Source organism: Hyla sarda, chromosome 6 (genome assembly GCF_029499605.1).
Source record: "Hyla sarda isolate aHylSar1 chromosome 6, aHylSar1.hap1, whole genome shotgun sequence".
NCBI lineage: Eukaryota > Metazoa > Chordata > Amphibia > Anura > Hylidae > Hyla > Hyla sarda.
In genome coordinates this window covers 22,864,824-22,889,910 of record NC_079194.1, presented here as the reverse complement: position 1 = coordinate 22,889,910, position 25,087 = coordinate 22,864,824, and the positions used below count along the sequence as shown (strand labels likewise).

At 45.1% G+C, this 25,087-nt stretch overlaps 1 protein-coding gene across 1 annotated transcript in view; it reads left to right on the top strand.

The window, feature by feature from the left end:
* Positions 1-24,397: 24,397 nt before the first annotated feature.
* Positions 24,398-25,087, top strand: part of NUF2 (NUF2 component of NDC80 kinetochore complex) — a 98,694-nt gene continuing 98,004 nt past the window's right edge. The window contains exon 1 of the mRNA XM_056523302.1: positions 24,398-24,418. The gene's annotated coding sequence lies outside the window, so the exon portion shown is untranslated. The remainder of the gene's footprint in view (positions 24,419-25,087) is intronic.

The following is a 25,087-nucleotide window of genomic DNA, read 5'->3' as shown; positions in this document are numbered from 1 at the left end:
AGGGGTTATCCAGGAATCGAAAAACAGAGCTTTTTTTCTTTCAAAAAACGCTCCCTGTCTGTCTCCAGGTTGGGTGTAATTCTGCAGCCCAGTTCCATTGAAGTGAATGGAGCCAAGTTGTAATACCAAACCCAACCTGGAGACAGACAGGGAGCTGTTTTTGAAAGAAAAAAAGCTCTGTTTTTCGATACCTGGATAACCCCTTTAACTAGATATTGGACTATGTTCCTCTATTCTCCTCGGTCAATAATAAACCTACGATTCAGTAGAAGATTTATATCTTAAAAACACAAAAAGAACAAAGCATAAAACTACAAATGCCGAACCTGCTCACAGCTCAAACCTCCAGCTCCATAATAGGATTTGAACAATTCCAATTCTGTATTTGGATGAACAAAGCCCGGTCGATCATTCCAGACAGTATTTGTATTGCAAACTCTTACTATTTGTCTGTGGATATTCTAGCAAACAAAACAAAACATATTCATAAAAACCACACAAAATGCTGTTTGCACACAGTACATGGTACAACACAATGTATGGGAGGGATTTGTTGTGCCTGCAATGCTGATTCTCTAATTCACAAATGGGTTCAAAGATTGTATTGGGGTCTGGACTTTGATCTGGTCATTGAAAATTCACCCGTGTGCCTCAGGGGGAAGTGTGTCCGCCTAGGGGTTGGTGTTAAAGTGGGCCTGCTGACACTTTTAGTTTTACAACTGTTATGTCACTTGTGGCTTGGGGCGTTAAAGCGTACCCGTCAGATCCAACACTCAGTACCTAATCCTGACCATGTACATCTAATTATGTGTCTAGCACCTTTATTTATATTTAGCTCACTAGTCTGAATTCCTCTCAAAGGGAGGGGGCGTGGCCTCACTGTGCAGGTCTCCGCCCCCTCCCTCAGTATGTTTTCTGCTCACATCTCCCCTAGCATTAGCAAAACTACAACTCCCAGCATGTCCTCACTGACAGGAGCGGGACACAAGCTGACAGTGGGAGGATTTTTCCTCCAGCTCTGAGCCCTGCGCTCACAGCTGTCAATCAAGGAAGTGTGTCCATGGCATGACGCATGGACACAGCAGGACTAGTATGTGTCCAAGCAGGCAGGGGGGGGGGGCAGTTGTTTGACTGGCTTTTTTAGTATGAAATACTGAAAATTTTCTAATGAAAGCAATTGCAAAACCTATTGATTATCAATGCTTTACAACATATCAAAAGTTGTTGTATCTGACAGTGCCCATTTAAAGGGGTATTCAAGACAAAAACTTTTTTTTATATATATCAACTGGCTCCGGAAAGTTAAACAGATTTGTAAATTACTCCCCCCAGCTCTATCTGTATACTGCTGCTGCTATCTCTATGGTATAAGGATATATATTAGTTATACACCTCCCTTCCAGCTCTATCTGTATACTGCTATATCTATGCAATCAGGATATACAGTAGTTTTACACCCCCTCCAGCTCTATTTGTATACTGCTGCTGCTATCATCTCAATGGGATTAGGACTTATAGTAGTTATTCACCTCTCCTCCAGCTCTATCTGTATACTGCTGCTGCTATCTCTATGGAATCTGGACATATATTAGTTATACACCTCCCCTCCAGCTCTATCTGTATACATGTACTAAGAGTGTTGTGTATTTTTTCCACTGTATTTACTAAGGTTTCCCTACATTTTGCTTTTTTTTACACATTCTCTGAACTGTTGGGTTTTCCAGAGCTCAAATCCACTACATTTTCTGTGAAAACGCCCCCTTTTTTTTGCAGCCATGCCCCCTTTTTGTGGCCATGCCCCTTTTACCAACAGTCACGCCCCTGAATAAAATGGCGAGTTGGTCGGGTTTTTACATATTTGGTGCAAATTCTGGCGCAGACAGAATTTGTGGCGCGAAGCGCAAAGTTCTGGCGCATAAGCAGACAAAACTGGTCGGGTTTACAATAATAAATTCACCTCATAGCAATATATCTCTAAAAACGCATCAAAACTGCACATAATGTGAACTGACAACCCACTTATGAGTCTAGTAAGTTTAAGTTTACCTGCATAAACTCCAGCACTAGTAGTCTGAATAATGCAGTGATCAAACATCACATACAAAGCCAAAGGATTCATTAGAAATGTAGGCAGCGTTACAAAGTCATTTCAGCAATGGAATTGATGGAATTGCAAACCAACATGAAGGCAATTTCATGTCTGCTACATCAGCTAAAACAGGTAAGAACAAAGCATACACAAGAACCTCTACACTATATTATAAAAGTAATAAAGTAAATAAACAAAATAAAAAAAAATTTGGAGTGCTTCTTTAACATGTGCAAAAGTCTGACATTGGTGGAGAAAAAAAAAGGTTGGAATAAAACCCATATTTAAAAAATAAAAATAAATATTAATTATACTACTTAACGGGTGTGCACGAGTCCCCTAACATTAGACATTTACCCATACTTAATGTTATTGTTTCCGTTGTTTTGGCCACTCTTATTATCTTCAGGCTTAGTTCACACAGCGGAATTTCCAAACAGAATCTGGCAGGAAAAATTCTGCTTGGAAATTCTGTTGCAGCAGAGTCCCTATCAGGAACCGGACTGGTATGCAGAGAGGACACTGGAGGTGGATCCTCTGGGTCAGTGAGGTGATGGCGTGGGCCGTACCAGGGGAACGGAATCTAAGGGGTTACTGGTTTTCACCAGAGCCCGCCGCAAAGCGGGATGGACTTGCAGTGGCAGGTAACCCCCAGGTCGTTCCACCTGATAGCGGCTCAACCCCACTGACAGCTGAGATAGGCGCGGTACACAGGGACAAGGCAAGAGCAAGGTCGGACGTAGCAGAAGGTCAGGGCAGGCAGCAAAGGGTCGTAGTCAGGGGCAACGGCAGAAGGTCTGGATACACAGGCTTGGGATACACAAAACACTTTCTCAGGGCACTAAGGCAACAAGATCCGGCAAGGACAGGAAGGGGAAGTGGGTTTATATATGTATGGAGTGATTACCACTGATTGGGCCAGGCACCAATTAGTGGTGCACTGGCCCTTTAAATTTCAGAGAGCCGGCACGCGCGCGCCCTAGAAAGCGGGGCCGCCCGCGCCAGGACATGACAGCAGGGGAACGGGACAGGTGAGACGATTGTGATGCGACCCGCGGGCGGGCGCGTCCCGCTACGGGGATCGCATCACCGCCGGCGATAACAGTGCAGCGCTCCCGGTCAGCGGGTCTGACCGGGACGCTGCACACAGAAGAACGCAGCGAGCGCTCTGGGGAGGAGCAGGGACCCGGAGCGCTCGGCGTAACAGTCCCATTGTTTTCAATGGGATTCTGCTGCACCAAACAGCAGAAACATCTGCCTTTGGAATCCCGATTTCGACATGTCAATTCTTTTGACAGAGTCCGCTTGAAAAATGCATTGCCATCCATGGAGATGGCGCATTTCCGGGCGGTCCTAGTGCCTGCATGTTCTGCATATTTAGCATAAATTACAACTTCCAGCATGCCCGGACAGCCAATGGCTGACTGGGCATGCTGGAAGTTGTAGTTTTGCAACCACTGGAGGCCCACAGTTTGGAGACCACTACTATAAAAAGTCTACTCTTCAGTATAATTTGGATACGTTTTTCCTTTTTTTTTTCCCCCAAAAGCCGCATCTAAAAACCTGAACATGAGACTGAATTTATATAATAATAAAAATAATAATAAAAAAATATTACTATTCACAACTATTACTACTACTAATAATAGTAATCATAATGATTAATGAATAATACAACTATTACTACTACTAATAATGATAATACTGCTAATAATAATAATAAAATAATAAAAAAATATTACTACTACTACTACTACTACTAATAATAATAAAATAATAATAAAAAAATATTACTACTCCTACTACTACAACTACTACTAATAATAATAGTAATCATATGATAATACTACTACTAATAATACTACTATTACTACTAATAATAATGATAATACTACTATTACTACTAATAATAATGATAATACTAATAATAATAATGATGATAATATTAGTAATAATAATAATAATGGTGCTATTACTACTACTACTAATAATAATAATAATAATAAAATATACTACTACAGCTACACAGCTACTACTAATAATAATAATAATAAATGCTACTACAACTACAAATAATAATAGTAATAATAATAAGAATAATAATAATAGTAATCATAATGATAATACTTCTACTACTACTACTAATAATAATGATAATAATTAATAATAATAAATACTACTACTACTACTACAACTACTACTACTAATAATAATGATAATACTACTACTAATAATAAAAATAATAATAAACAAATAATAATAAAAAAATATTACTACTACTACTAAAACTACTAATAATAATAATAGTAATCATAATGATAATGCTACTAATAATAATGATGATACTACTATTACTACTAATGATAGTAATAATAATGATAATAATAATGATGATGATAATATTAGTAATAATAATAATAATGGTAATATTACTACTACTACTACTAATAATAATAAATACTACTACAGCTACACAGCTACTAATAATAATAATAATGGTAATATTACTACTACTACTACTACTACTACTACTAATAATAATAATAATAATAAATGCTACTACAACTACAAATAATAATAGTAATAATAAGAATAAGAATAATAATAGTATTCATAATGATAATACTTCTACAACTACTAATAATAATGATAATAATTAATAATAATAAATACTAATACTTCTACTACTACTAATAATAATGATAATACTAATAATAATAATAAAAAAAAATACTACAACTACTAATACTAATAATTATTATAATAATAATAATCATAACAATTAATACTACAACTACTAATACTAATAATTATTATAATAATAATAATAATAATAATCATAACAATTAATACTGCGATCTGATTGAACACAAGATGCAAGACATGTCTGTAAGCCAGCGTTTCCCAACTAATGTGCCTCCAGCTGTTGCAAAACTACAACTCCAAGCATGTCCATGCAAGCTGGGAGTAGTAGTTTTGCAACAGCTGGAGGCACCCCATTTAGGAAACACTACTGTAAGCTCCTATGATCTAATATCTCAGGAACACTCTCGCTGTTGTGAAAAGATAACGTTTCTCCGTTTCCGAAGCTGGGAAAACACGTAAAAGAAGGAAGTAAAGCGGATGGCGCTGGATATAAATAGATATTGCACTATATTCCGCTACAGTCGATAATAAATCTCGGAGTCGGTAGAAGATTTATATTTCAAAAGCACAAAAAAAACAAAAAAAAAAAACAAAAACAAAAGGATACGACCGAACGCCTTCACGGCTCGGAAATAGGATTTCAACAATTTCAATCCTGTATTTGGATAAACAGATCATTCCAGACGGGGGGTTTATTGCTCTAAAAATCACATTTTCAAAACTTGAAAATTCTGTATTTGTCAACAGATTTTTTTTCTTAATTCTTAATAATGTTTTAAAAAACTAAAAAAATAAAAATAAAATGCTATTGGACACTATCAGTTCAAATTAGTTCTTTACCTACAATAGTGTTTTCCAAACAGCGTGCCTCCAGCTGTTGCAAACCTACAACTCTCAGCATGCCCGGACAGCCAACGGCTGTCCGGGCATGCTGAGAATTGTAGTTTTGCAACAGCTGGAGGCACACTGGTTCGGAAAACATTGGTCTACAATAACAATAAGATTTTCACCCACTCCTGAGAGATTTGCCCAAGTTTGATTCTTGGGCAAAACATTCTTGTGGGTGGCAATTTTCCAAAAAATATAAAAAAATATAAAAAAATATAAAAACTTACCCAGATTCTTGATTGTTTTGTGATCTAGACAATGTGACTGTTTTTTTTTTTTTATTAGGATATGTTCACACGCTGCACGAATCTAACACTGTGTGAGTGGTTCTTATGACACTGAGCACGTGCACTCAACCTCTTTGATCGACCATGGCAAGGCCTGTTCTGAGTGGAACCTGTCCTGTGAAACCGCTGAATGGTCTTGGCAGTCTTCTTATAGCCTAGGCCATCTTTATGTAGAGCAACAATTCTTTTTTTTCCCCAAATCCTCAGAGAGTTCTTTGCCATGTTGAACTTCTAGTGACCGGTATTAGAGAGTGTAAGAGCGATAACACCAAAGACACCTGCTTGCCATTCACACCTGTGACCTTGTAACACTAACGAGTCACATGACACGAGGAAAGGAACATGGCTCTGTGGGCCCAATTTGGACATTTCCACCTAGGGGTGCACTCACTTTTGTTGCCAAGGTTTAGACATTATTTGTTGTGTTGGGTTATTTTGAGGAGACACAACATTAAACACTGTTATACAGGCCGTGCACTCACTACTTTACATTGTAGCAGAGGGGCATTTCTTCAGTGTTGTCACATGAAAAGAAAGAACATATTTACAAAAGTGAGGGTGGACTCACATATGGTATATACTGTATATATAATGTGAGGGATGGACTCACTTATGGGATATACTGTATATATAATGTGAGGGGTGGACTCACTTATGGGATATACTGTATATATAATGTGAGGGGTGGACTCACTTATGGGAGATACTGTATATATAATGTGAGGGGTGGACTCACTTATGGGATATACTGTATATATAATGTGAGGGGTGGACTCACTTATGGGATATACTGTATATATAATGTGAGGGGTGGACTCACTTATGGAATATACTGTATATATAATGTGAGGGGTGGACTCACTTATGGGATATACTGTATATATAATGTGAGGGGTGGACTCACTTATGGGATATACTGTATATATAATGTGAGGGGTGGACTCACTTATGGGATATACTGTATATATAATGTGAGGGGTGGAGTCACTTATGATCCAGGGATTTATTTTGATGCCATATTTGGAGTCGGGAAGGAATTTTTACCTCTAGTATGATGGTTTTTTGCCTTCCTCTGGATCAACTCAGCAGGGGCTCATTAGGGATATAGGTGGAACTTGATGGACTCTGGTCTCTGGACCTTCTGTCCCGATAAATCTAGTATACATAACCAGCAATGTTATTATTCTCCAAAAATGTATCCAGGCCCGTTTTGAACTCTTTTACAGAGTTCATCATGACCATCTCCTCAGGCAGAGAATTCCACAGTCTCACTGCTCTTACAGTAAAGAACCCCGTCTTTGCTGGTGTAGAAACCTTCTTTCCTCTAGACGTAGAGGATGCCCCCTTGTTATACACACAGTCCTGGGTATAAATAGATCATGGGAGAGATCTCTGTACGGCCCCCTGATATATTTATACATAGTTATTAGGTCGCCCCTAAGCCCTTTTTTCTAAACTAAATAACCCCAATTTTGATAATCTTTCTGGGTACTATAGTCCTCCCATTCCCCGTATTACCCTGGTTGCCCATCTTTGAACCCTCTCCAGCTCCACTATATCTTTCTTGTACACTGGTGCCCAGTACTGTACACAGTATTCTATGTGTGGTCTGACTAGTGATTTGTACAGCGGTAGAACTATTTCCTTGTCGTGGGTATCTTTGCCCCTATTGATGCCCCCTATGATTTTATTTGCCTTGGCAGCAGCTGCCCGATACTGGTCACTACATCTAAATTTACTATTAACTAAAACTCCCAAGTCCTTTTCCATGTCAGTCGTCCCAATGGTTCTCCCATTTAATACATAATCCCAGCCCAGATATTTCTTCCCCATGTGCATTACCTTTAATTTATCAGTGTTGAACCTCATCTGCCACTTCTCAGCCCAAACCTCCAACCTATCCAGATCCATTTGCAACAGTGCACTGTCCTCTATAGTGTTATCTACTATACACAGTACACTGTCCTCTATAGTGTGTACCGCTTTACAGAGATTAGTATCCTCTGCAAATATTGCTACTTTACTATTCAACTCCTCTACAAGGTCATTAATAAATATATTAAATAGAACAGGACCCAAGACGGACCCCTGTGGTCCCCACTAGTAACAGTCACCCAATCAGAATAAGTACCATTAATAACCACCCTCTGTTTCCTATCACTGAGCCAGTTACTTGCCCTTACAAACATTCTCCCCCAGCCCAATCCCTCTCATTTTATGCACCAACCTTTTATGTGGAACCGTATCAAATGCTTTGGAAAAATCCAGATATACGACATCCAGCAATTCCTCCTGGTCCAGTCTGGAGCTCACCTCCTCATAAAATCTGACCAGGTTAGTTTGACAGGACCGATCCCTCATAAACCCATACTGATATGGAGTCATACATTTATTTTTATCAAGATACTCCAAAATAGAATTTCTTAGAAAACCCTCAAACAAGTTACATACAACGGAGGTTAAACTAACAGGTCTATAATTCCCGGGGTCACCTTTTGACCCCTTTTAAAATATTGGCACCACATTTACCATGCGCCAGTACCTGAATATAAAAAATAGGGATCTGTCTATCACATTACTTAATTCCTTTAGAACACGGGGGTGAATGCCATCTGGACCTGGGGATTTGTCTATTTAGATTTTTTGTAGGCGGCACTGTACTTCTTCCTGGGTTAGACAGGTGACCTGTACTTCTTCCTGGGTTAGACAGGTGACCTGTACTGCAGAGTTTACCTTATCTTGCTGTATTTCACCTGGCATTTCATTTTCCTCGGTGAATACAGTGGAGAAGAATTTGTTTAACAAATTAGCTTTTTCCTTATCCCCGTTTATAATTTCTTCCTCATCATTTATTAAGCGGCCTACGCTTTCATTTTTGACCTTTTTGCTATTTATATAGTTAAAGAACCTTTTGGGGTTACTCTCTTTGGCAATGAGTCTTTCTGTCTCTATTTTTGAGGCTTTTATCAGTTTTTTTACATATTTTAATTTTTTTTTCTATAGCTTTTTAATGCTTCTTCACTTCTGTCCTGTTTTAGTAGTTTAAATGCTTTATTTTTGTCATCTATTGCTCCCTTAACATTTTTATTCATCCATATTGGTTTTCTTTTATTTCTGACCCTTTTATTCCCATAAGGTATATACATCTTACAGTGAGAATTTAAGATATTTTTAAAAGTCTCCCATTTAGTGTCAGTATTCTTGTTTTTGAGGACATTATCCCAATTTATATTGTTAAGGGCTTCTCTGAGTTCATCGAACTTTGCCTTCCTGAAGTTCATTGTTTTTGTGGCCCCTCGAGAGATTCCCTTAACGACCATGGGTGTATATTTACGTCCTTGGCCGGCTCCCGCGATGTAACGCGGGGTCACACGCGCGGCAGCGATCGCGGTGCCACATGCTATTAACCCTTTAGACGTGGCGTTCAAAGTTGAACGCCGCGTCTAAACCGAAAGTAAAACCATACCGGCTGCTCAGCGGTGCTGATCAGGACCACCGCAGTGAAAATGCAGTGTCCCGATCAGCTGGGACACGAGTGGAGGTCCTCTTACCTGCCTCCGGCGTATCCCCTCGGCGATTGATTGCTCCAAGCCTGAGATTCAGGCTTGAGCAATCGACCGCCGATAACCCTGATCACTGCAAAGCTATGGCTTTGCAGGAATCAGGGTAAAAGATCAGTGTGTGCAGTGTTATAGATCCCTATGGGATAACAATGATCAGTGTGTGCAGTGTTATAGGTCCCTATGGGATAACAATGATCAGTGTGTGCAGTTGTCACGATTCGGCTTCCAGGTAGTGGATCCTCTGTGTCAGCGAGGGATTGGCGTGGACCGTGCTAGTGGACCGGTTCTAAGAGGCTACTGGTTTTCACCAGAGCCCGCCGCAAAGCGGGATGGTCTTGCTGCGGCAGTAGCAACCAGGTCGTATCCACTAGCAACGGCTCTACCTCGCTGACTGCTGAGAAGGCGTGGGACAGAAGGACTAGGCAGAGGCAAGGTCAGACGTAGCAGAAGGTCGGGGGCAGGCGGCAAGGTTCGTAGTCAGGATGGGTAGCAGAAGTTCAGGTACACAGGCTTTGGACACACTAAACGCTTTCACTGGCACAAGGCAACATGATCCGGCAAGGGAGTGCATGGGAGGAGGTCAGATAAAGGCAGGGAGCAGATGGAAGCCAATTAAGCTAATTGGGCCAGGCACCAATCATTGGTGCACTGGCCCTTTAAGTCTCAGAGAGCTGGCGCGCGCGCGCCCTAGAGAGCGGAGCCGCGCGCGCCAGCACATGACAGCAGGGGACCGGGACGGGTAAGTGACCTGGGATGCGACTCGCGAGCGGGCGCGTCCCGCTGTGCGAATCGCATCCCCAATGGCCATGACAGTGCAGCGCTCCCGGTCAGCGGGACTGACCGGGGCGCTGCAGGGAGAAAGACGCCGTGAGCGCTCCGGGGAGGAGCGGGGACCCGGAGCGCTAGGCGTAACAGCAGTGTTATAGGTCCCTATGGGATAACAATGATCAGTGTGTGCAGTGTTATAGGTCCCTATGGGAGCTATAACACTGCAAAAAAAAGTGTAAAAAAAAGTTAATAAATGTGATTTAACCCTTTCCTTAATAAAAGTTCAAATCACTCCACTTTTCCCATTAAAAAAAACACCATGTAAATAAAAATTAATATAAACATATGTGATATCGCCGCGTGCGTAAATGTCCGAACTATAAAAATATATCATTAATTAAACCGCACGGTCAATGGCGTGCAGCGCAAAAAAATTCCAAAGTCCAAAATAACTTCTTTTTGGTCGCTTTTTATATCATGAAAAAATGAATAAAAGCGATCAAAAAGTCCGATCAATACAAAAATGGTACCGCTAAAAACTTCAGATCACGGCACAAAAAATGAGCCCTCATACCACCCCATATGTGGAAAAAAAAAAGTTATATGAGTCAGAAGATGCCAATTTTAAACGAATACATTTTTCTGCATGTAGTTATGATTTTTTTTTACAGAAGTATGACAAAATCAAACCTATATAAGTAGGGTATCATTTTAACCGTATGGACCTACAGAATAATAATAAGGTGTAATTTTTACCGAAAAATTTACTGCGTAGAAACGGAAGCCCCTAAAAGTTACAAAATTGCATTTTTTCTTCAATTTCGTAGCACAATGATTTTTTTTTCCGTTTCGCCATAGATTTTTGGGTAAAATGACTGATGTCACTGCAAAGTAGAATTGGTGGCGCAAAAAATAAGCCATAATATGGATTTTTAGGTGCAAAATTGAAAGGGTTATGATTTTTAAAAGGTGAGGAGGAAAAAACGAAAGTGAAAAAACGGTAAAACCCGTGGTCCTTAAGGGGTTAATGAAGAACAAGCTATAATGTATTATATTATGGTCACTATTTCCTAGGTATCCTTCTACTTGCACATTAATTACTCTGTCAGGTCTGTTGGTTAATATTAAGTCTAGTAGGGCGCCCCCTCTGGTCAGGCCCTGCACCATTTGGGACAGATAATTGTCTTTAGCTATAGTCAGAAACCTGTTTCCTTTATGAGATTCACAGGTCTCAGTCTCCCAGTTTATATCAGGATAGTTAAAGGAGAACTCCAGAATATAAAAATTGTCCTCCATCCTGCCAGCAGAAAGAAAATAAGATGTCCATACATTTCTTCGCTCCCCCAGGGCCTCCGGTAACCGTCTTCAGTCTCTGCCGCGATCCTCTTCCTGGTTGCCGGCGAGTCATACTGTGCTCAACCAATCATCGGACGCAGTGAAGTCCCGACTCGGCCGGCGATAGGCTGAGCGGCAGTGTGAGAACACTTCAAGACACAAAATTCTTCACTACAGCGGCACCCTCTGCCGGGGCCAAAACATCACACTGCCGCTCAGCCTATCGCCGGCCGAGTCGGGACTTCACTGCGTCCGGTGATTGGTTGAGCGCAGTATGACTCGCTGACCACCGGCAACCAGGAAGAGGATCGCGGCGGAGACCGGAGCCAGTTACCGGAGGCCCCGGGGGAGCGGAGGAAGGTGTGTACATCTTTATTTTTTTTACTGCCGGCAGTATGGGGGACAATTTTTATATTCTGGAGTTCTCCTTTAAAGTCGCCCATTATTATCACCTCATTCTGATTTGCTGCCTTGTTTATTTGCCTCAGTAATTGATCTTCTGCCTCTTCCATTATGTTTGGTGGCTTATAACAAACCCCTATGAGAATTTTTTTATTTTCATCTCCATATATTTCTACCCATAATGACTCCACATTATCGTTTCCCTCCCATATATCCTCCTGCAGTGCGGCCTTCAGACTGGACTTTACATAAAGACAAACTCCTCCCCCTTTCTGTTTTGTCCGATCCTTCCTGAATAGACTATAACCCTGTATGTTGACCGCCCAGTCACAGCTATCGTCCAACCAAGTCTCTGTTATACCCACTAGGTCATAATCCTCCTTGTTACGCCTAGCGCTCCGGGTCCCCGCTCCTCCCCGGAGCGCTCACGGCGTCTTTCTCCCTGCAGCGCCCCGGTCAGTCCCGCTGACCGGGAGCGCTGCACTGTCATGGCCGTCGGGGATGCGATTCGCACAGCGGGACGCGCCCGCTCGCGAATCGCATCCCAGGTCACTTACCCGTCCCGGTCCCCTGCTGTCTTGTGCTGGCGCGCGCGGCTCCGCTCTCTAGGGCGCGCGCCAGCTCTCTGAGACTTAAAGGGCCAGTGCACCAATGATTGGTGCCTGGCCCAATTAGCTTAATTGGCTTCCATCTGCTTCCTGGCTATATCTGATCTCCTCCCTTGCACTCCCTTGCCGGATCTTGTTGCCTTGTGCCAGTGAAAGCGTTTAGTGTGTCCAAAGCCTGTGTACCTGAACTTCTGCTATCCATCCTGACTACGAACCTTGCCGCCTGCCCCCGACCTTCTGCTACGTCTGACCTTGCCTCTGCCTAGTCCTTCTGTCCCACGCCTTCTCAGCAGTCAGCGAGGTTGAGCCGTTGCTAGTGGATACGACCTGGTTGCTACTGCCGCAGCAAGACCATCCCGCTTTGCGGCGGGCTCTGGTGAAAACCAGTAGCCTCTTAGAACCGGTCCACTAGCACGGTCCACGCCTATCCCTCGCTGACACAGCGGATCCACAACCCGCAAGCCGAATCGTGACAGTAGATCCGGCCATGGATCCCGCTGAGGTGCCGCTGCCAAGTCTCGCTGACCTTACCACGGTGGTCGCTCAGCAATCGCAGCAAATTGCCCAACAAGGACAGCAGCTGTCGCAGTTGACCGCCACGTTACAGCAACTTCTGCCTCTGCTACAGCAGCAACCATCTCCTCCGCCAGCTCCTGCACCTCCTCCGCAGCGAGTGGCCGCTCCTAGCCTCCGCTTGTCCCTGCCGGACAAATTTGATGGGGACTCTAAACTCTGCCGTGGATTTTTGTCTCAGTGTTCCCTGCATATGGAGATGTTGTCGGACTTGTTTCCTACAGAACGGTCTAAGGTGGCGTTTGTAGTAAGCCTTCTTTCAGGAAAGGCCTTGTCTTGGGCCACACCGCTCTGGGACCGCAATGATCCTGCCACAGCCACAGTCCAGGCCTTCTTCGCTGAAGTCCGGAGTGTCTTCGAGGAGCCAGCCCGAGCTTCTTCTGCCGAGACTGCCCTGTTGAACCTGGTCCAGGGTAATTCTTCAGTGGGCGAGTACGCCATCAAATTTCGTACTCTTGCTTCCGAGTTATCATGGAATAACGAGGCTCTCTGCGCGACCTTTAAAAAAGGCCTATCCAGTCGCATCAAGGATGTGCTGGCCGCACGAGAGATTCCTGCCAACCTCCAAGAACTCATCCATTTGGCTACCCGCATTGACATGCGTTTTTCTGAGCGACACCAAGAGCCCCGCCAGGAAAAAGATTTAGATCTCTGGGCACCTCTCCCACAGCATCCTTTGCAGTCTACGCCTGGGCCAGTGGCGTTGCTAGGGTTGGTGTCACCCGGTGCGGTAGAAAATGGTGTCACCCCCATACCTCCCCCCCCCTCAGTAAGTTTTTAGCCTGTTGTGACAGACACCACTGGTGTAGCGCATTGTGAGAAATTCCAGTATAATAATCAGATATACCAGTTGCCACAGAATGGGAAAGTGTTAAAGAAGTTTTCACCATTGAAATATACAGCTCCCAGAATTACTTAAAGGGGTACTCCACTGGAAAACATTTACTTTTATATCAACTGGTGCCAGAAAGTTAAACAGATTTTTAAATTACTTCTATTTAAAATCTTAATACTTACAGTACTTATAAGCTGGTGTATGCTCCACAGGAAGTTGTGTAGTTCTTTCCAGTCTGACCACAGTGCTATTTGCTGACACCTCTGTCCATGTCAGGAACTGTCCAGAGCAGGATAGGTTTGATATGGGGATTTGCTCCTACTATGGACAGTTCTTGACATGGACAGAGGTGTCAGCACAGAGCACTGTGGTCAGACAGAAAATAAATTAAAAAGGAAAATAACTTCCTGTGAATCGCTTATACAGCAGCTAATAAGTACTGGAAGGATTAAGATTTTTAAATAGAAGTAATTTACAAATCTGTTTAACTTTGTAGCACCAGCTGATTAAAAAAAAAATGTTTTCCAGTAGAGTACCCCTTTGAGCAGTGGTGAGGTTATGCTGGGAGTTGTAGTTTCACTGACCTAACTGTAGAACTGACAAGTGACTACAGCTCTGATGTAGAGAGGAGAATACACAATGATATCAGTGACTACAGGTGACATCTTCTCTATAGTGAGGAGAATACACAATATCTGACTACAGGTGACGTCTTCTCTATAGTGAGGAGAATACACAATGATATCAGTGACTACAGGTGACGTCTTCTCTATAGTGAGGAGAATACACAATGATATCAGTGACTACAGGTGACATCTTCTCTATAGTGAGGAGAATACACAATGATATCAGTGACTACAGGTGACATCTTCTCTATAGTGAGGAGAATACACAATGATATCAGTGACTACAGGTGACGTCTTCTCTATAGTGTGGAGAATACACAATGATATCAGTGATTACAGGTGACGTCTTCTTTATAGTGAAGAGAATGTACAATGATATCAGTGACTACAGGTGACGTCTTCTCTATAGTGAGGAGAATACACAATATCAGTGATTACAGGTGACGTCTTCTCTATAGTGAGGCGAATACACAATGATATCAATGACTACAGGTGACGTCTTCTCTATAGTGAGGAGAATGTACAATGATATCAGTGACTACAGGTGACGTCTTCTCTATAGTCTTTCCTTATCTAATTCGGATGGTACATACCGCCAGGACTTGTTCCAGCTAAAACTTCTCTCTGCAGAATGTGATGCCCACACGTCTCCTCACTATGTCAGCGCATTCTCATCCTCTATATGAAAACAATTATTATTATAAACCTGAGAGACACTGTATCTTCTAAATATAATACTACTATACTCTTTGATTATAAACCTTCCATACACTGTACCCTCTGAATATAATACTACCACACACTGTACATTCTGAATACCAACACATACTGTACCCTCTGAATATAAATCTGCCACATACTGTACCCCTGAATATAATACCGCCACACACTGTACCCACTGAATATAATACTACCACATACTGTACCCTCTGAATATAAATCTGCCACATACTGTGCCCTCTGAATATAAATCTGCCACATACTGTACCCTCTGAATATAAATCTGCCACATACTGTACCCTCTGAATATAAATCTGCCACATACTGTACCCCTGAATATAAATCTGCCACATACTGTACCCCTGAATATAAATCTGTCACATACTGTACCCCTGAATATAAATTTGCCACATATTGTACCCCTGAATATAATACCGCCACATCCTGTACCCTCTGAATATAATAATTAGAGATGAGCAAACTACAGTAAATTCAACTCGTCACAAACTTCTCTGCTCGGCAGTTGATAACTTTTCCTGCATAAATTAGTTCAGCTTTCAGGTGCTCCCGTGGGCTGGAAAAGGTGGATACAGTCCTAGGAGACTCTTTCCTAGGAATGTATCCACCTTTCCGAGCCCACCGGAGCACCTGAAGGCTGAACTAATTTACGCAGGATAAGTCATCAACTGCCGAGCCGAGAAGTTTGTGACGAATCGAATTTACTGCAAGTTCGCTCATCTCTAATAATACTACCACAAACTGCACCCTCTGAATATAATACCACAACCGCAGTAACACCCCTCAACATCCGTTAGCTGATGCTATTACCACGGGAGGGGGGTATTGGTGGTGTTGCTAGTGGATGATGGGGGTGCTACTACTCAGGGGGTGTTGCTGGAGGATGATGAGGGTGCTACTAGCCATCCCCCCTGGCAGTATCATCCCCATCATCCATCGGCAGGATCATCCTCCTGGCAGGAGCACCGCCATCATCCACCATCAGGATCTGCTGATGGAGGTGCTGCTGGGGGGGGGGGGTGTTGCTGGTGGATGATGAGGGTGCTACTGCCAGGGGGGGGGAGCATTAGGTAGGCAGCAGTTCCCCCACATTAGGTAGGTCGCAGTTTCCCCACATTAGGTAGCATCTATTCCCCACATTAGGCAGCATAGATTCCCCACATTTGGTACCAGTTCCCCCACATTAGGTAGGTACCAGTTACCCTACATTAGGTAGCAATTTCCCCACATTGGGTAGCACAGATTCCCCACATTAGGTAGCACAGATTCCCCACATTAGGTAGCACAGACTCCCCACATAAGGTAGCATACACTCCCCACACTTGGTAGTAGTTTCCCCACATTAGGCCGCAGGTTCCCCACAATAGATTGCTGGTTATACCACCCTCCCCCCCCCCCCCCCCCCCCCCCCACACACACACACACACACACACACACACACACACACACACAAAAAAACACATACAACACAGAGAGACTCACACACAAATACACACACACAGTCAGAGAGACACACACTCACAGTCACACAGTCACACACACACACACACACACACACACACAGAGTCTCACACACACAAACATAGATAGAGACAGACACCCACACTCACCCATCCAGCGCAGCGCTCCTTCTCACCGGGCGCCGTGCGAGTGACGTAACTGACGTCCTCCTGCGCGGCCATACGGTGTGACGTCAGGCCGGCGCAGACGTGGGAGCGGAGGCCGGGCACAGTACTGGTGAAGGTGAGGGGGGTGTGATGATGGACGGGCGCACAGTGCAGGAGAAAGAGGGGGGTTGCTGATGGAAGGGCACACACAGCGCGGGGGGGGGGGGGGGGGGGGTTGTGCTGACGGATGGGAGGCCGGTCGGGCACCGATGGGGGAGGTAGTGTCTGTGTAGCTGGGGGGGTGCGGCTACGGAGCGTCTTGGTGTCACCCCATTAGGTTGGTGTCACCCGGTGCGGGCCGCACCCCCCGCACCCGGGTCGCAACGCCACTGGCCTGGGCCTCCCGCCGAGGAGGCCATGCAAGTGGATCGGTCTCGCCTGACCCAGGAAGAGAGGAATCGCCGTAGGGAAGAAAATCTCTGTCTTTACTGTGCCAGTACCGAGCATTTCTTGGTGGATTGCCCTATCCGTCCTCCACGTCTGGGAAACGCACGCACGCACCCAGCTCACGTGGGTGTGGCGTCTCTTGGTTCAAAGTCTGCTTCTCCACGTCTCACGGTGCCCGTGCGGATTTCTCCTTCAGCCAACTCCTCCCTCTCAGCCGTGGCCTGCTTTGACTCTGGTGCCTCCGGAAATTTTATTTTGGAGTCGTTTGTTAATAAATTCCGCATCCCGGTGACCCGTCTCGTCAAGCCGCTCTACATTTCCGCGGTCAATGGAGTCAGACTGGATTGCACCGTGCGTTACCGCACAGAACCCCTCCTGATGTGTATTGGACCTCACCACGAAAGGATTGAGCTCTTCGTTCTCCCCAACTGTACCTCTGAGGTCCTCCTCGGTCTGCCGTGGCTCCGGCTTCATTCTCCCACCCTTGATTGGACCACCGGGGAGATCAAGAACTGGGACTCTGCCTGCCTTAGGAAGTGCCTCTCCCCCCCTCCCAGTCCCGTCAGGCAAGCCTCTGTGCCTCCTTATGGCTCCCGTCCTTGTGTCACCCTGCCCCGTGCCAAGCTTCACCCTCTGCCCTCCCTCCCCATTCCAACTCCTGCTGTACTGCCTGCCGTTGAGGAAACCCTCCATTCTTTCCCGGTGTCCTCATCCCAGGGGAGGCAGTTACCGGACAAAAAAAAGGGGAGACCTAAGGGGGGGGGTACTGTTACGCCTAGCGCTCCGGGTCCCCGCTCCTCCCCGGAGCGCTCACGGCGTCTTTCTCCCTGCAGCGCCCCGGTCAGTCCCGCTGACCGGGAGCGCTGCACTGTCATGTCTTGTGCTGGCGCGCGCGGCTCCGCTCTCTAGGGCGCGCGCGCGCCAGCTCTCTGAGACTTAAAGGGCCAGTGCACCAATGATTGGTGCCTGGCCCAATTAGCTTAATTGGCTTCCATCTGCTCCCTGGCTATATCTGATCTCCTCCCTTGCACTCCCTTGCCGGATCTTGTTGCCTTGTGCCAGTGAAAGCGTTTAGTGTGTCCAAAGCCTGTGTACCTGAACTTCTGCTATCCATCCTGACTACGAACCTCGCCGCCTGCCCCCGACCTTCTGCTACGTCTGACCTTGCCTCTGCCTAGTCCTTCTGTCCCACGCCTTCTCAGCAGTCAGCGAGGTTGAGCCGTTGCTAGTGGATACGACCTGGTTGCTACTGCCGCAGCAAGACCATCCCGCTTTGCGGCGGGCTCTGGTGAAAACCAGTAGCCTCTTAGAACCGGTCCACTAGCACGGTCCACGCCTATCCCTCGCTGACACAGTGGATCCACAACCCGCAAGCCGAATCGTGACACTCCTCAGACATTATCAACTCCAGTTCGTCAGTTTTATTGGTCAGACTTCTGGCATTAGTTAAAATGCAATTCAATGGTGTATGTTTTTTCTTCCCATGAAGCCTATCCTTATTAACTATTCTAACCCCTCCCTCCGCTCCACCCCCAGGTACATTAATAAGTCCCCCCTCTCTATATACACTATCTTTCCCCTCTATGTTGTAGGTTCCCTCCCCACCAGTCCCTAGTTTAAACACTCCTCCACCCTTCTAGCCATCTTCTCCCCAAGCACAGCTGCACCCTCCCCATTGAGGTGCAGCCGGGCTGTCCCTACGGTGGAGCCGGTATCCGACAGCGAAGTCGGACCAGTTCTCCATGAACCCAAACCCCTCCTTCCTACACCAGCTTCTGAGCCACTTGTTTACCTCCCTGATCTCCCGCTGCCTCTCTGGTGGAGTAATAGGAGAAAATACCCCCAAAATTTGTAACCCCATCTCTTCTGAGTAAGGAAATACCCCATTTGTGGACGTCATGTGCACAGCGGGCGAACTACAATGCTCAGAAGAGGAGTCACATTTGGCTTTTGGAAAGCAAATTTTGCTGAAATGGTTTTTGGGGGCATGTCACATTTCGGAAACCCCTATGGTGCCAGTACAGCAAAAAAAAACAAAAAAAAAACATGGTATACTATTTTGGAAACTACACCCCTCAAGGAAAGTAACAAGGGGTACAGTGAGCCTTAACACCCCACAGGTGTATGATCACTTTTAGTTAAAGTTAGATGTGTAAATAAATTTTTATTTTTTTTCCACTAAAATGCAGTTTTTTCCCCACAAATTTTACATTTCTACAAGGGCTAATAGAAGAAATGGGGTTACAAATTTTGGGGGCATTTTCTCCTGAGTATGGAAATACCCCATGTGTGGACGTCAAGTGCTCTGTTGGCGCACTACAATGCTCAGAAGAGAAGGAGTGCCATTGTGCTTATGGAGAGAGAATTTGGTTGGTATAGAAGTCGGGGGCCTTGGTGCGCCCCCCGTGGTGCCAGAACAGTGGACCCCCCCACATGTGACCCCATTTTGGAAACTACACCCCTCACAGAATGTAATAAGGGGTGCAGTGAGCATTTACACCCCTCTGGCGTTTGACAGATCTTTGGAACAGTGGGCTGTGCAAATGAAAAATAGTTTTTTTCATTTTCACGGACCACTGTTCCAAAAATCTGTCAGACACCTGTGGGGCATAGATGCTCAGTGCACCACTTATTATATTCTGAGAGGGGTGTAGTTTCCAAAATGGGGTCACATGTGGGGGGTCTATTGTTCTGGCACATTTTCTCTTCAAAAGCCCAATGGCGCTCCTTCTCTTCCGAGCATTGTAGTTCGCCCGCAGAGCACTTTACATCCACATATGGGGTATGTTCTTACTCAGAAGAAATGGGGTTACAAATTTTGGGGGCTTTTTTCCTATTTCCCCTTGTGAAAATGAAAAATTTAGGGTAACACCAGCATTTTTGGAGACTTTGTTTATTCATTTTCCCATCTAACTTTAATGAAAATTTGTCAAACAACTGTGGGGTGTTTAGGCTCACTATACCCCTTGTTATGTTTGGAGAGAAGTGTAGTTTCCAAAATGGGGTCACATGTGGGTATTTATTTTTTTGCGTTTATGTTAGAACCGCTGTAAAATCAGCCACCCCTGTGCAAATTTAGGCCTCAAATGTACTTAGTGCACTCCTGAGCCTTGTTGTGTGTCCGCAGAGCATTTTACGCCCACATATGGGGTATTTCTGTACTCAGGAGAAATTTTTTCTTTTTACCTCTTGTGAAAATAAATAGTATGGGGCAACACCAGCATGTTAGTGTAAAACAAAAATTTTTTTTTACACTGACCGGCTGATGTAGCCCCCAACTTTTCCTTTTCATAAGGGGTAAAAGGAGAAAAAGCCCCCCAAAATTTGTAGTGCAATTTCTCCCGAGTACGGAAATACCCCATATGGGGCCCTAAACTGTTTCCTTGAAATACGACAGGGCTCCGAAGTGAGAGAAAACCATGCGCATTTGAGGACTAAAATAGATTGCATAGGGGTGGACATAGGGGTATTCTATGCCAGTGATTCCCAAACAGGGTGCCTCCAGCTGTTGCTAAACTGCCAGCATGCCTGGATAGTCCGTGGCTGTCCAGAAATGCTGGGAGTTGTTGTTTTGCAACAGCTGGAGGCTCCATTTTGGGAACACTGCCGTACTATATGTTTTTGTTTTTTTATTGGGGGGGGGGCAATGTAAGGGGTGTTTATGTAGTGTTTTACTCTTTATTATGTGTTGGTGTAGTGTTTTTAGGGTACATTCACACTGGCGGGGGTTTACAGTGAGTTTCCTACTAGGAGTTTGCGCCGCGGCAGAAAATTTGCCGCAGCTCAAACTTGAAGCAGAAAACTTACTGTAAACCTGCTCATGTGAATGAACCCTGTACATTCACATGGAGGGGGCAAACCTCCAGCTGTTGCAAAACTACAACTCCCAGCATGTACTGACAGACCGTGCATGCTGGGAGTTGTACTTCTGCAACAGCTGGAGGCACACGGTTTGGAAAACCTTCAGTTAGGTTCTGTTACCTGACTCAGTTCCAGTGTGCCTCCAGCTGTTGCAAAACTACAACTCTCAGTATGCACTGATCGCCGAAGGGCATGCTGGGAAATGTAGTTATGCAACAGCTTGAGGTACGCAACTACAACTCGTAGCATGTCGAGGCAGCCGTTTGCTGTTTGGGCATGCTGGGATTTGCAGTTTTGCAACATCTGGAGGGCTACAGTTTAGAGACCACTGCACAGTGATCTCCAGACTGTGCCCTCTAAATCTTGCAAATCTACAAATCCCAGCATGCTCAAACGGCTGTCTGGGCATGCTGTGAGTTCTAGTTTTGCAACGTCTGGAGGGCTAGAGTTTAGAAACCACTGTATAGTGGTCTCCAAATTTTAGCCCCAAGAGATTTTGCTAGGCAACTACTCACCGGTTTCCGTAGTCTTTACCAGGGAGCCGCACGTCATCACCGCCCGCCGCAGCCGATCAGGTAAGGGACCTCCACCGCCATGGCCGCCAGTCATGCTACAGTTCCCCCATTCTGCGCAGATTACCGTCAGTGGGCAGAACGGGGGAACCGAACTTTAACCCCACCCCTGATCTATTGGTCGTCGCTACTTGATGACCAATAGCAGGGATAGGAGGGGTGGCACCCCTGCTACCTAACTCCTATCCCTTCAGGGGGACCAGGGGTGTCTAGGACGCCCCCAATCCCCCTGATTTTCCGGGTCACCGGACACCGGTATGACCCGGATCCGCCGAAAATTTGCCGGTCTGAATTGACCAGCAATTTCCAGCGATCGCCGACATGGGGGGGTCTCAGCAGTCATTCCGGTCCCCGACCGGCTAGCGGCGGGGACCGGAATTCCCACAGGCATACCCATACGCCCTACGTCCTTAAGGACTCAGGATGCAGGGCGTATTAATGCCCTGCGTCCTGAAGAGGTTAAGCTTGCGGCCTAAGTTCCTGAAATCATTTTTAAGGACACTCCACCTACCTATTACCTTGTCATTGGTGCCAATATGTACCATGACTGCTGGGTCCTCTCCAGCCCCACCCTGCGACCTGTCACCCCGATTCGCGATGTGCCGAACTCGAGCGTCAGGAAGACAACACACTGTTCGGCAATCCTGGTCTTTGTGACAGATCGTACCGGTCTGGCCTGCCCTGCACTCCTCCCTCCCTCCTTACTGGAGCAGACACCCCCCTGGCGGTCAGAGGCGGTATCCTGCTGCAGTTCTGCTATCTCTGAAATGGCCTCCCCCTCATCTGTCAACTGGGAAAACTTGTTGGGGTGTGCCAGTTCAGGACTAGCCTCCCTGACACTTTCCCTCTACCCCATTTTCTAACTGTAACCCAGCTAACTGCCTGACTGTCCTGCACCTCTGTCCCACTATCCTCCCCCACCTCTACCCCAGAGAGTACTTGCTCAGTGAGTAGGAGACTCCTCTCCATGTTGTCAATGCGTCTCAGTGTTGCCAGTTGCTCCTCCAGATCCAGGATCTGGGCTTCCAAATGAACAACTCGCAGACATCTCGCACAACAATATGCACCCTCAAACTGCTGTTCAGGGATTGCATACATTTTGCAAGATGTACACTGAACTGCATTTTCCAACATGGAGGCCATACTAGATTTGGGGATTGCAAAAATTAACAGTAAAAAAAAAAAAAAAAATATATATATATATATATATATTCAAACATTTCAATTTAAACTCCCTTAATTTAGAGTCCCTCTCACTTTTATACTTAAACTCACTTGTATACTTCACACTCTTGCATACAACCACACCATCACTAGTGTACTTGCTTTTTATATTTACCACCCCTCTCTTCCACTGCCCGGAGTGAATGCAAATCCTGTATACTGCACCGCCACTGCTAAAAAATAGAGCAAAACCATTAAAGGGGTTCTCCACCATAAGGTGATTTTAGTACGTACCTGGCAGACAGTAATGGACATGCTTAGGAAGGATCTGCGCTTGTCTTGGGGATAAATGGCTATGTTGGGAGATTACCATAACACTGTGGCTAGCTTTGTGTGAAATGGTATTTCATTTTTTAGTTTTCTTTTTTCCTACAAATCCCATCATTCTATTTTCCTCCCTCCCACACATCAGACACCCCACCCATTGAAACATAAATGAGCTGCAGCCATTCAAAAGACCTGTGGTTTTCAATCAGGGTGCCTACAGCTGTTGCATTAGTTGCAGATTGATCTCTCTCCCACCAAGCGATTCCTCCACCCATTGAAGCAGACAGGCTCCCTGTCATCAGCTGACTAGTGATGTCAGGTCTCGGCCACATTGCAACCTGGGAAAATCTGAGACAACAGTCATTTTGTATGCTGGTAAAAATAAATATTGGAGTGAAAATCCCATAAGAATTGTGAGAAAACTGTCACACACAGGTACAGCCACTATATTATGAACTACACTGACTTTACAGCCCCTGTAGCATAGTCAAATAAACAAAAATCCTGGAATACCCCTTTAATTATTCTATATGCTAACAGTTCCTTGGTGCACTAGGGGCGGTCAGCTGAATTGCTCCCGTTTCCTCTTGTAGCCTCGCCAAACCACAGAGTCGGCTCTCTGTAGTGATGTGAAGCCATGTGACAGTCCCACCAATACAGAGCCCATGCGCAAGATCTTGTATCAGCCTTGGCTTCACATCAATGTTGAGGGGTAGCTCTGGTTCAGTGGTGAGGCAGGGATATAGGAGGAGACGAAACTGGTTAGGCTACCACCCCCAGTGCACCTAGGATCTGTTAGCATACAGAATAAACAATGGGGTTACCAGGATATGGCGCATATTCATTACAAAGGTTTATGCAGTAAATAGATAAAATTGTTGATTATTTACAAGGCAAACTGCGGAACAAAAGAATCAAGTACTGAAATTCACTTATTGTTTTTTTGTTGTTTTTTTTTAGTTTCCTGCTGCAAGAGGAAAATATTCTAGTCGGAAAAGGGAAGCTGAGCAAGTACTCTTCTGCAAACACTTAACTCTCTGTGGGCTTCCAGTTGGCATTAGTGCTGCATGGCTGTCACTGCGGTAAGGAACACTTGAGCCGCACTTGACCCTAAGTAAAATGTTTCAAGTGTCTGCGCCACAGTGAACCAACCTGTGTTGGCCTCCTACACTAGAGAATTACCTAACTGGACTTTGCTGATATCTTCACTAGAAACAAAAAACGTGGGATTAAGCGTGTGTAGAGATTTTCAGTCAGTACAACTGCCTAAAGGGGTACTCAGCCCCTAGACATCTTATCCCCTATCCAAAGGATAGGGGATAAGATCTCTGATCGTGTGGGTCCCATCACTGGGGACCCCCGCAATCTCGGCTGCAGCGCCCCAGACATCCGGTGCACGGAGCAAACTTCGCTCCGTGCCAGATCAATGGCGATGAGTTGCGGAGGCTTGTTATGTCACAGTCATGCCCCACTTGTGACGTCACGGCCACGCCCCCTCCCATAGACTTGCATTGAGGGGGCGTGGCTGTGACATCTCAAGCCTCCGGTGGTGCACCCAACACTCTAAACAAATGCCCAGGACCCCCACGATCAGACATCCTATCCCCTATCCTAATGTGTTCAAACAACCCCCCACACCCCCCCCCCCCCTTTTTTTTTTTGTTAACAAAAGTTGCAGGGGCCCACAGGGTGACTCACGAGGTTATCAAGACTACCCAGCCATTTGGGACACTACTATTGACTTTTCCTGA